Consider the following 13,497-nt stretch of genomic DNA (forward strand, 5'->3'; position numbering starts at 1 on the left):
AGCGATATCCTGTAAATAGATGAAACTACCTTCCAGACGGATGATAAGCTCAGTATCCTGTAGTTAGGTGGCATTAGAGAGTAATAGGACAAAGTTATAATATAGAGACTTGCAGAGCTTCTGTGTTTCATATACATTTGGCTGTGGACCGCAGCACGATTAATTAACAAGGCTCATAACACACAGGCAAATAAAAGTCAAATCTCTGCTCTGAGGATTTAGGAAACAGGCCGATCCTCAAAACCGGCCTGTTTACGATCGTATCTGTGTTTTGATCGAAGTGTCTGAGGTAAAACTGAAGTTAGCTTCCCACTGATGTGGTTCCAGAACAGAACTGGAGTGACATTGAAAAATGCCAATAAATCATCCTAACTATTTTAAAACTTGATTTGATTTAGATATTTGAGTTGTGAGTGTGAGTGTGTTTTTCTAAACTAGAAAGGTCTGATAGATCTTTTACTCTGTGTTCACACACATTTACACTGTAAATAAAGCATCTACAATAAAAAAATAAACAAGTTTAGAGCTTTTTTATGAAAATATTTTAGTATGGTGCCGGAGCATCACCAGAACGTTTCTCATATTGTTTTATCAAACACTGTGTTCTATGAGGAAGTGATATCATATCATTGATACCTGTTTCAGTGACACACCTCTGGTTTGTTACTTGCTGGCTGACGTCAGCTTGGTACTAAAAGTTTCTGGGTACATCTGTGTGGAACAAGTCTGAATGCAGCTAGAAGAAAAAGACGGCTTAGTGTTTATCTTGTTTTACTTCCATTACCACTTATTCTTCATCTGGACTGTCCAGGGATAGGGACAAACCTAGCGGAGCCCGAATGACACTAATAACAGGCAAAAAGAAATTCTGATACTGATATAAGGATTCGTTAAAAGATAAATACATGTCTTCTCTGCATTGTTTAATCTTTAAAACAAAAGTTTCCATATAAACGCCAACACTGATTGTCAGTGAAAAGCTCACATTGTAAATTACAAAACATTAGTGATCACATAAAGTATTTGAAAAGGGTTTAACCAAAGTCTGTGTGTCTTATATAAGTTGCTATATTTTTTAATGCACTGGAATCGGATCAGTTCTCGATATCAGTCAATTCGCAAAGTCCAGGATCCAAAAAGGGAAAATTGATAATGCAGCATATCAACGATCACACAGTGTTACATCTGGGTGCAGTAAGAATTACAGTTTTAAAACCCAAGTTAAAAACCCAACTGATCCTTTGCCTGTTGCTGTAGCTGAAAAGAAAAGAGCAACTGTGTGTCTGTGACCTCTGTCAGTATCTCAGCTCCAGGCGAGATGCCATTTAAATATAAACAAGTGATGGCAGGCCGGGATCTGACAGATCTGAGGGGGACGGGGGGGCGGGGCTGATGATACGCTTCACTGCTCCAGGGCCAAAAGTTTGCGTATTTTAGCTTCATCGCTTTAACTCCAGACAAAACATCAAGAGAGTCGACAAAAGAGTGGATCACTGAGTAATTTACCTCAATCAACTCGACTCCATGTTAGAATCATGTAAGGGAAGTTGTTTTTAGGGTTTGGAAATGAAATAAATGTCTTTTCTCAACTGTAGAGATTAAAATATTTGCCCGGAGAAGACGTCAAAGCACCCGGAGGATTTGTAACTTCCCGGAGGATTTAAAGAAGAGGAGACATGTTGGAGAGGTTGTTCCTCCTGCCAGGCGCCCTGTGGCACACCTGTGTGAGCGCAGGTAACATACTGATTTCCAACTGCTGACAGACAGGACAGGCTCGCAGCCAGTGGAGCGTGAGGTGAAGACACACACACACACACACACACACACACACACACACAAAGCCTTTGACATCCACGACTGTTGTGCGTCTGTAGCTGCTGTGGCACGACGCCTGACTGTGCCTGTGGCGCCTCGTTGCTGGATTTCAAAATGTCAAACCCTCAGTGGAAAAACCAGTGTAACCCAAATTCACCCTGAAACCAAGAGGTGTGACCAACTGTGCCACTCGAAAATACCAAACCAGGTTGGCTCAGCAGCCAAAGGAAAGTTTCCACTCTGTGTTCTCCTCTGTGAACGCAGCTGCTCATTCATATACATTCATTTATCAAACATTTACTGTGCAACACGAGCCAGATCTGCATCTTTACGCCTGTAATCACTCAATGTTTTTGATGCACTTTTCCCTAACAGACCCTTAAGTTTCAAATACTCATTTTTATCACTTCCCTAAATACGCCAGATTCTTTCTATCAAGACCCATGAATTATTCTCTGGGAAAAGAGTGAAAACGTAAAAAAATGGCAACGTTAAAGGAAGTGTGAAAACCTGGATCTGCACCAAAGTTTGCAGATCCAAAGTTTGGTGAAACTTCATCAGCAAGTTTCACCAAAATCTGTTCTGTTGCTTTTGCATAAATCCTCCAGACAAACAACCAACAAACAAACAGACGTAAAAACATAAAAACCTCGACAAGTCTTTACTTACTTGTTTCACTGTCGTGGAGCAAACTCCTTGCTGCCTCTTCTCCTGTCGATCTGATTGATCCTGGATGAGCTCACAAGAACAGTCCGACTCTGTAGTAACAACACAAATGAGTACGACTTTAATAACACTGGAAAATGACTCACTTTCTATTCTCGGGGATAATCTACAGAAGTTATTAGAGTAATTGTTGCATTTAAAATAACTTTGAGTGCAGGGACATGTCGACCTCGATCTGTTACAGTGTTTAGGCTCAGTTATGATCAGCGTTAGTAGACGGATATGGACGGAGCCTTTAGTCTGTGCTCTGCTTTCCTTTCGTCCCTATTTGTCAACGTCCTCTAAAAACGACGGATGTGGACGAAACGTACAAAATGGAGCAGTACCAACAAAAATCACAGGGGGGCAGTGTAGCGATAGTTAAAACTAGACGATCATATGGAAAGTGTAACGTCAAAATGGTGAAGTACTTTATCACAACCTCCTTCACCGTCGGCATTTGTTGTTGTTGTCCGAAACTGTCCACCCTGCACTGCCCTCTAGTGGATGTATTGTTGACATCATGACGCATTGGAAGTGACGGTTACATCGTTTGAAACGCATCTCTTTTCGTACATAAAGGCAGAATTCTTCGTAGCGTAGATGAGAAAATGACAGAAAGTGTGTCCCTCATTTAAATCACGTTAGTTTTATGTCCCTTTGACTTCTGACTGTCTCCTTGAACCTGACTTCAGACTGTTTGTTAACTTGCTTTATTTCTCTCTGTGTGTAAATATAGTTTAAAACACTTCTAGGCATGATGTCTTTCTTTAACCTCTTGGCTGTGATGCTCTGTGACTCACTGTGTGTGACTCACTGTGTGTGCCACAGAGCTCGATGCCGTCACAGGTCGTTTGGTGCAAGTTTTCCAAACACGTGGAGATTCAGTAAATCTCCCTTCCATTTTTGCTTGTTCATAAACGTCACATGACCAAATTGCCTCGAAACAAAGTAGGAATCTAAGAACATTTCTATTAGAGTTCAACTTTTTCCTACTGAGCAAAGCCCTACGTGAAATCTGTGGTAATGAGATTGTGTTCGGACCCTAACACATAATTTGTGCTGGAAATTTCCAGGCACGGCAGAAAATCAGCAACAATCAGAGCAGTTATTTACAATCACACGTCTCCCAGATCATATCTGTCTCACGCCAACACAAATTTACACCATCATGAGCGCTGCATCTGCTGCAGACACACTCATACCACACACACACACACAAAACACACACACACACACACGGCCGAAAGACCTCTACGAACTTGTCCCCTGCTGCTGGATCACCTCATTATCCCAGTGTTGGGTCAGGGAGTGTGGACGGATTTACTGCAGAGAGAGATTTCTATAGGAACACACACACACACACACACACAGACACACACTAACACACACAAGATTATAATTGGATTATGATTGGGAAAAGTTCACCGTCTGGATGTTGTGAACACAGAAGGACTTTCACAAAAATGACGCACGTAGATTTAATGTGTGTGTAGAAATGTACAGCTGAAGTAGGATGTCGTTAGGGTGTGTGTGTGTGTGTATGTGTGTGTGTGTGTGTGTGTGTGTGTGTGTGTGTGTGTGTGTGTGTGTGTGTGTGGAATGAGTGTTTACATAGTCACTTATCTATTTACTTAACTCCTGGAAGATCCTTTAAAGTAAACACACACATGCGCACACACACACACAGACACCCTAATTCGCGTCTCTGCTGGGAGGAGAATCAATTAGCGCAAAGTGACATGTGTGTGTGTTTGTTTGGTTCGGTCAAAGTCAGCGACCTCGGAAGGTTCATGACCCAGAAACAAAGGCTGCATTTTACACACGAACAGACAAATCAGATTTTTTAACTCTTCGTGGAGCCGTTGTTCTCCACACACACAAAATCTCTCCTGTGAGGTCGACTCTGCCCGAGAACTCAAAAAACTAAAAAAAGAAAATCTGAATCTATCATTAGTTCGGACAAAGATCATCTTGTGCTATTTGTGCAAAAAATGTCCCTGCCAGAAAATCAGTCCTTCCCTGCAGCAGTTACATAAAGTTTGATGCTTTTTATTAAGAAAACTCTCAAAATAGCAAACAACCGCGGACGGAAAACAAAAAGGCAGATTGTGTCCCGGGGAGCATCGGACTCGTTGTTTACCTTAAACTCACGGATCAGACCGAGTTCAGGCCCTGTGATGTCATCGCACACAAACACACTCGTAGCTCTTATCTCGTCAACACATCATTAATCAGGACGGATCCCAGGCTCGCTCTGTGTTTGCGTTCACTCCACCACGAGCAGAGGCTCATATCAGACTCACTGCGAATAACACACGACTAATTTAAAGTCCTGAGTAAAGCCACTGTGTCAGATATTCATTCGGTTACTTTGCAGATTGTAACGCATCACGAAAAGCAGCTAAAAATATACCTCACAAGTGATTTAGTTCAAAATGGTGAAAGGTCACGTTAACTGTTTATTTCAGCCTCTGGATTTTAAAATTCTTGGGTATGCTCTGATTCAGTGTACTTGTGTAGTCGATGGGTTTTAATTGGATGTATTGTTGCTAAAGTACCACGTTAAACTTTGTTTTTGTGTTTTTCCGCGCGTTAAATGTGGCTTCCGAGTGCCTGACAGCTTTTCCATGTATTTGCAATCATCGATTCCATGTGAAGATTGTTATCGGTAGCGGTGGAATCTGTTATTCTCACACTGGATTCCTCGACAGACACAAAGACAGATGAGAAAACTTCCGTGTTTTCTCTTCACCGTCCAATGTTCAGTCACTAATGACGCAAAACAAGCTGCTTCAAATCAAACTGCAACCTACAAGTACATTTTTATGAAGAAGCAAGTGAGTTAACAACAATCATCAGTATCTACAAATCAAATCTTGTGCTGAGGAGGTAGAGTGGGTCGTCCACTAACAGGAAGGATCGGTGGTTCGATCCCAGTCCCCTCGGATCTGCATTCCAAAGTGTGTGGACCCCAAATCGCCCCTGATGGCCGTGCTGACAGTGAATGAATGGTGTGTTGTGTTTACTTGTGTACGCTCTGATTCAGTGTAATCGTGTAGTCAATGGGTTTTTATTGGATGTATTGTTGCTAAAGTACCACGTTAAACTTTGTTTTTCCTGTTTGTTAAATGTGACTTCCGAGTGCCTGACAGCTTTTCCACGTATTTGCAATCATCGATTCCATGTGAAGATTGTTATCGGTAGCGCTGGAATCTGTTATTCTCACACTGGATTCCTGGACAGACACAAAGACAGACGATAAAACTTCTGTGTTTACTCTTTACTCTTCACCGTCCAATATTCAGTCGCTAATGACGCAAAACAAGATGCTTCAAATCAAACTGCAAACTGCAACCTACAAGTCCATTTTATTAAGAAGCAAGTAAGTTAACAACAATCATGAGTATCTACAAATCAAATGCTGTGCTGAGGTAGAGTGGGTCGTCCACTAACCAGAGGGATCCAAGTATGTGGACCCCAAATCGCCCCTGATAGCCGTGCTGACAGTGAATGAATGGTGTGTGTGAGTGTGACTTGTACTGTTAAGCGCTTTGAGTAGTTGATAAGACTTAATTAATGGTGTTAACGTTTCATTCTTAGCATTGTTTCATCATTTGAATCTTTGTAATTCTTTGAGAAGGTGCAGCCACAGTCAGAGGAACAATTGCAGGCGAAAGGTTTCACACCTCAAACCACCTTCACATGTCACATCTGAAATGATAATTGAGTTGATAATTAAAGGATTAACTGGCTGCATGCAACAGTTGAGGGAGTGTTTGCTCTGTAACTAAATCAGGACTGTAACAACACTTATCACAGGTGCTCATCAAGCAATTTATGAAATGGCTAGAACGTGGAGCTCAGAGGAGAGTTCACGGTGAACCAGCCCAGCAGCATTTCACCTCGGAGGAGCAGGAGGTAATTGGACTCTGATGAATGTTCCATTTCAACCCAAGAGCTCAAATGAAACCAATTACAGGTTACAGCCATACAACTAAAGAAAGTATAATCACCACAAACAGACTGAAACAAGCCTAAAAGAAATACACAGTCAACACTTAAAGCGGTTACATAACTCGGAGCAGATGACAGTGTTGGGCAACAATGAACCAAATCTGCAAAGTTTAGTAAAATCCCAAAACTCCAAAAGTTGTGCAATGCTTCTTTTTTGTTTTAAATCACAACCTTGCCGGCTCTGTGGTGGAACTGGAATCTGAACTGAGGAGGACTGGCGACGACATGCTCGGCTGCAGACCGGGCGCTGACACACGACTCTGCAAGGAAAATGAAAAGCCCCGAGGCTGGAGGGGATGTTTGGAGAGGGAACCAGGAGGGGAAAATGGTGTTGTTGTGTTTGTGTGGATGGATGGGAGCATGCATACACACACACACACACACAAACACGCGCATAGATTCCCTCTGAAGCCGCAAGTGACCTCACTTGATTTTTGCACTAATAAAAAACAACGTTGGCCTTTTTAAAAACATTTCATGCAAAGGAGACGAGATGATTATACCGTTTTATTGATACTTCTGGGTCATTTTGTCGCAGATACATAGAAATGGCCTGAAGCAAGGAAAAGATTGTGAATTTAAATGCATTTCGAAGGAATTGAAATGTTCTGATGAGAGTTTGGCCGCACTTCCTTCGAATTCCTTTAAAGATGTTTATCTGTCCTGTTGAATTTCATGGGAAGACCAAGTGTGTGACTCCGTCAGCCGGAGGACATACAGAGGCTCAGCTTAACAGACACGGGTACGTTTCTGAGCACGTGCAGCTCAGTGGTGTTAATCACAGCCGTGGATCTGATAAAGACGCAGAGATCAGAGGCACTGGAACTGGTTTCTTCACATTGTCGGTAGAGACACAGATGTGAGTCCAAAGGAAACACTCCTTCCTTTCCAGAACGTCCCAAACATGTTCTCTCACGGAGCCAGTCTCAAAATGAACTTTATCCTGCAAAACCTAAATATTTTCTAAATTCGCTCAATCCTGGCATTTAAAACCTTTATTTCCTACTTGAAATCCTTTGAGACCACTTATTATTATCAATTGTCTGTACTTAAATTGAGTCCAGAAACGGTATGTACATTAGTATCAATCGTGGTCACATTACTGAGCCGACTTGCAGTTTTTACTCCACGTCCACGGCTGTTTGTTTATTCAGCTGTTCTCTGTGCCGACCCTGATGTGTTGTGACCCTCAGCTGCATAGTTCTCTCCGTCCAATCCAAGATTTGAAACACTCTAATGAAGCAGAGGCAATAATATGAAGGAAACCCACAATCTATCATCCCTTTATACATTGTATAAACTATGGGAACTAGAATGGCACTTTTCCATTAAGGCCCAATTTGAAATCTGCTAGATCCAGATTCTTATTTGGATCTGCACCAAATAGCAAACTAAAATTTGAGTGCCGTTAACATGCCAGATTTTTGAAAAACATATTCCGCATCCCTGCACCAAGTTTCGTGGAAATGCGTTCCATAGTTTTTTGCACAATCCTGCAAACTTAGAGACAAACTCATCGACATTTCCCTTCCTCAACCCCACACACTCCTTCCAAGTCCTTTGAGTAATGGCACATTTTACAGAGTGAAATTCATAAGTCTCTAAACAGCCCAATTGAGAGCCAGCACCGATATATTATACAAGTTCTTCTGCTGCTGCGAGATGCGGGAAATTGCTCCATCAGCCTTCAGTACCTCAATTTGTCTTAATACATCTGCTCGGCTGAGAGAGCAGCAGTCTGCTGTGTCTTGGCCTTGTTGAAGCTCTGGAGCAACGTTCCTGCCGCTGACTGAACCACAGACTACTTTTCTTGGACCTTGTCTTGGTCTGTTCTGTGTTTATGGACTGTCTGTGGCCGGCGCGAGTGCATTGGTGAAAAAAACAAACGACAGACACAAGGAAATAAACACTGTCCCCCTTTAAAACAGAGCCTGGCAGGTGTCGGAACACAAGGTTTAGTTAGCCGTCCCTAAACGCACCCTTCAATTACTTAATTTGTTCCCTCAGACTCGAGGCTGGTGCACTGACACCTGAGCAGAACGGAGGCAATTATCCTGTGAATCACAGGCAGCTACACGATGGGTTTTACAGGCAATGATTAGAGTTCAGCCCCGTCCAGTTAGGGCTGGGCCATTAAATGAAATTCAGTTATGATGATGGCTTCCAACAACTTAGTATACAAAAGAAAGGATATATAACGTTCAATAAATGCATGAGTGAACATGTTAAATAATCGTCAGTTCAATATCGACCAAAATATCGTGATTATAATTTTCGCCATAATTAAGCATAATTTCCTATTGTACAAAATGAAGCCAAAATATCCACAATGGTGTTGAGGTCCAACTCGACCAATCGCGAGTGAGTCTCAGCTGTCAACAAGGAAGTTTCATTGTTTTTTTAATAACACTAAATAACCCTCTGACTTCAGTGTGATGAGAACGACCTACAATGTTTGGGAAAAACTGTATTTGACTTTTTGGTTTGGTCCATGTCCCATCTGCTAACATGGAGGATGCAAAGGTTTAGACCTGTACTACAGCCGGGCACCAGGGGGCGATCAAGATGTTTTTGGGGAGCTGCATCATGTTGTCCCTCTTTATACGGTCTATGCACAAATTAAAAATAACAACATTGTTCTCTAACTTAAATTCTTCAGCTTGTGCTTTATTAACGTTTGTTCACAATATTTGTTGATGGTCGTTTTTCTGTGAGCGAGCAACATGACTCTGAAGCGGCTGCAGCCTCACTTCTGATCCGCTCCCTTCTCTTTGAAGTGGCTTTCGGCTTTCATCCGTGAATCAAGATGTCTAAATTAAAACCACCACAGGCTCGCCCACAGCCACAGTTTGCTCCGCTGGGTTCAGCCGGCACAGGACGAGGTGGAGAGTCAAGTGCCGAGCGATTCATCTGAGGCGGCACTAAGTCAAACAAACGGCTGGTTACGAAGCCGGAGGGAGAATCACGTTTCCTTTCATCGGATTAATTTGATTTGTCCTTTGCACTTTTCATACCGGGTGCAAACAACAGGACCACGGCACGAGCTGCAGACATGTCGTGTGGGTGTGATGACGAAATAATCCGTGCCTTGTTGACTCCAGAACAACAATGTTTTTTTAAATGTGCATGCTAAACATTCACAACAGTTTAAAGTTGACAGGTTCTCGTGGACGAGGTTTGTAATTATTCTCAGCTTTCAGCACATTCGGACACTTGTGGGTCTGTTGTGCAGTAAAGCAAACGCTGCCTTCCGCTAACAATGAAACGCAGAGTTCTGCTCTGACCTTCTTTCATCTGCAGTTTGAGTTTAATTGACAGAAACACATTAAGCTCCACAGTTGTTTTATTTGGACACTTTGTATTATATGGGTCATTTCTTCTGGGCCTTTGTTCCTGTGCCCTCTTGATTCACTGGATTCTCTTCAGGCTCAAGAAGTGTATTTACCATCTTAGACTCTTCACTGAAACGTAATATTAAAACATGATTCTGTGTATTACTGTAAAAAGACAAGTGTGACGTTTACTTCCATGTTTTTCCTTTTGAAACTAAATCGATCAGAGTCCACATGAGGTTTTGTTTTGCTCTGTCGAAGTGTGAATCCCCGTCCACACTAACACACCTGAAATACAAAAGGAGTTTTCAAACTAAAACAGGACCAGTGGCGTTTATTCTTTCAAAACAGGCGTAGACGTACTAACACGCAATTCACCCATTATCAGTGTGGATGTAGCCAAGAAACAAAAACAGCCAACATTGTGAGAATTGTTTTTTTACTGCGCTCTATTAATTATAAGGTTTGATTATATTTTTATAACAGCTGCCCTCAAGTCACCTGTGCTCTCTAAATGCCACACACCTCCCGGGCTTTGACATTCAGATCCGAGCCAACTGTTGAAATCGTGACCTTAACCAGCTCTCGTTTCGATAAACAAGTGAGTAACACTTGTGAATCCCGCACAAGCCCCGACGTGCTGGTTTCATCTGTTTGTCTTTCTCTGGTGGTCCAAGCATCACCCGACGCTCGGCTCCAAGCCAAGCGGGAACACGATGAACCACAGAACACACTCGGCTGTGCGGCGCTTGTTCCGCGGTGTCGACTGTTCTAACTCGGAGAATCTGATTCAGCAAAATATCTGTGAGGTTCCTTCTGCTTGGTCAGTTTCTGGTCGCGCTCGGCAGGTTGACTGGTCTCTCCTTTGACTCCCGACCTCTTAATCCCCGGCCAGCTGAAGCCGGGGCCTCCGAGGACCACGGCGGGTCTGTGTGCATGCATGTGTGAATGTGTGTGAATGTGTGTGAATGTGTGTGTGTGTGTGTGTGTGTGTGTGTGTGAGAGAGGCCGGGGGAGCAGAAACTGTCTGTGCAGGAATGGATGTGTACCCGGATTCTTTGATAAGTGTCGAGAAAACTGCTCAAGGTGTTGATTTCCAAATTAGCACGGATTAAACCTGCAAAAACATAGTGTGACTTCACCACTGTAGGAGCTATACAGTGTCAGTTTAACAATGAGCTGCAGAGTATAACAACATAACTGGGTCTGGCAAGACTGTGCACACACACACACACACACACACACACACACACACTGAGAATGGCCACAAATACACTCAAGGCTGCTGGGGAGAATTCCTCTTGTGCACCAACACTGAGCAGATGACTTGAGGCCAAACTATGACTGTCCTGGTTGAATCAGTGGAGGAACAAGCCGCACCTCATCAAGCAACGAGTGTTCAACACCGTCTTTAATTTAGCTGAATCTCAGGGAGTAAACACTTGACACTAATTGATGAGCATTTGATTTGTCTGCGGTGAAGCAGCAGCCGCAGCTTCCTGGAATGAAATCACCAGCTTCATGTTGCGAGCGAGTTGTTTTTACTTTGAGACAAAAAACCAATGGTGGGATAATCTCCTCGACCTCTGAGCACTTCCATTGATGCTGCTCCAAATAGAGCAAACCTATCAATCAATTCTTAATTCACTCCCACCAGAACTGTCAATCACTCAAACTAAACCAAAGTGTGTAACCCAGGGCCGAGCGACAAAACCAAACTTTCATATCCACATATCGATATCTCAGATCATCTGAGTTCCCACCTCCTTATCCTCCCGTTGTAGTGGCACACTTGGCGCCTTTGCAGAGTTAAGTCGTGGCAGCATCTCCTTTGTATCGTCATGATTCGGTGACATGTGGTGTGTGTCAAAGGCAGAAGCTTCTTACGATCTCTTACAACTGGGTCCGAACAGTTGGACGAGATTCTTACACACGTGGTAAAAGACGTTTGTGGTGACAAAGGGCGGTTTTCCGTTGTGAATCTATGCTCGCTGCCAGTCGTACACCGTGTGTTTCCACCATATCTTCGTGATTATCTCCAGTCAACACTGAGGGATTAGTTTGGATTAATTTCCCGCTGAACTTGTTTGTAACACAGACTTCTTTCAATCTAACTGACTAACGTTTAAAAGCGATGACTCAACCAAAATCGGTTAAAACAACATGTCTGTAAAAAATCATCCGGTTTCAAACCACTTCAGCTCAGTTTCCCCCTGATTATTGTCTCATTGTCTCTCATCACCGGTTTATCTGGCTCCCTCTTGGTTTACCTGCATTAACATCCCTGTGCTGCCGGTGGCCTCACACACAAAACACACTCATGAATGGCACAGGAAAGGTAAACACAGATTTGCAGGAGCACAAAAGCAGGATTTACATGTCAGTGCTACAACCAAACGAGAGTAAAAGGGGGAACATGACACTACATGTGCATCTGAATGCAGACACACACACAGACACACACACACACACACACACACACACCGAGGCACAAGACCCATTCACCTCCACTTCCACCCGAGGCGACTGGCTCAGCGATGCTTCACACGTCCCGACAAACACGCTGCGCCGCACACGAGTGTGAGCTCCAGCGCACGCGTCCACGGTATCTCCCATCTCGCTGTTGTGTACTTCCAACTGGACTGTGTGTGTGTGTGTCTGTGTGTGTGTCTGTATGTGTCTGTGTGTGTGTGTGTGGTCTGAGGGCTTTCGAGTGCGAGGATGTGTGTGTACAGGTAGACTATGTGCCCTCAGGGGGAAAAGGGGGGTATTTAAAAGAGGTATGGAAGTTGAGAGCCCCCCCCCCCTCACCTCCTCTCGGTAGTGACGGCTGTCGGGGGATAGATGTGTTATCTTTACGACATCAGACAGATTGGGTGTTGATATGGAGAATATGACCTGTTTATACAGCCACTGCTTGAAACAGCTCATATCTGTTCGGGTCCTGGAGAGAAGTTCTTCATTCTGATTGGTCGAACATAACAGACTGGTGCCTCAGACTAAGTAACAGTAATCGATTGGAATGTGCGACTTTTAAAATCCATCTGTACCGATATCTGTGTATGCAGTGTAACGACCTGACTGAAAACGATCGCCCCCTGGTGGCTGACTACAGTAGAGGTCATGGAACTGCACCCCTTCCATGTAATTTTCAGCCATTCATGTCCCGGTGTGACGTACTGAATTGATTCAAATTAATTCAAAAGCACAGCTCCGCTCACGGATCACAACTCTTAACGCAAAATGGCCGCGCTCATATTAGGGATGATTCGGCTTCAGTTTGCACAGTGGGAGGATTTGTGTTACCAACCTATCCCAGGATTCATTGCGTGCCACGGACAAAGCTAGCGAGGAAGCCGGGCGGGTGGCGGACGGCTCAAAGGAGCAAGCGGTGCAAGGGTCCGGGCGGAAACAAGCTGGTGAAGCAGAAACTTCCCTGGAAACCATCTCAACTCGGGTCCGGCTTTCTATTCCAGAGGATGCTGCAGCTGGATTTAGACACAACTGCTGTTCCGAAACCTGTTGGAGCCCGAATCTGAATCGGGAACACGAGAGTGAAAACACAGTCTGACATCTGAGCCTCTGCCCTTCGCAACATTTACGTCATTATCTGGAGAAACTTGGCTTT

The 13,497-nt window shown here is 43.6% G+C and overlaps 1 protein-coding gene across 2 annotated transcripts in view; it reads right to left on the reverse strand.

Moving 5' to 3' along the window:
• LOC133026083 (vasorin-like) overlaps positions 1-13,497 on the reverse strand; it is a 33,576-nt gene that overhangs the window by 14,360 nt on the left and 5,719 nt on the right. The window contains exon 2 of one of the 2 annotated variants that reach the window (XM_061092921.1): positions 2,485-2,573. The exons of the other annotated variant lie outside the window; for it this stretch is intronic. The gene's annotated coding sequence lies outside the window, so the exon portion shown is untranslated. The remainder of the gene's footprint in view (positions 1-2,484; positions 2,574-13,497) is intronic. 2 annotated transcript variants of the gene reach the window in all.

The sequence above is a fragment of the Limanda limanda genome, chromosome 2 (assembly GCF_963576545.1).
Source record: "Limanda limanda chromosome 2, fLimLim1.1, whole genome shotgun sequence".
In the NCBI taxonomy this organism is placed as follows: Eukaryota; Metazoa; Chordata; class Actinopteri; order Pleuronectiformes; family Pleuronectidae; genus Limanda; species Limanda limanda.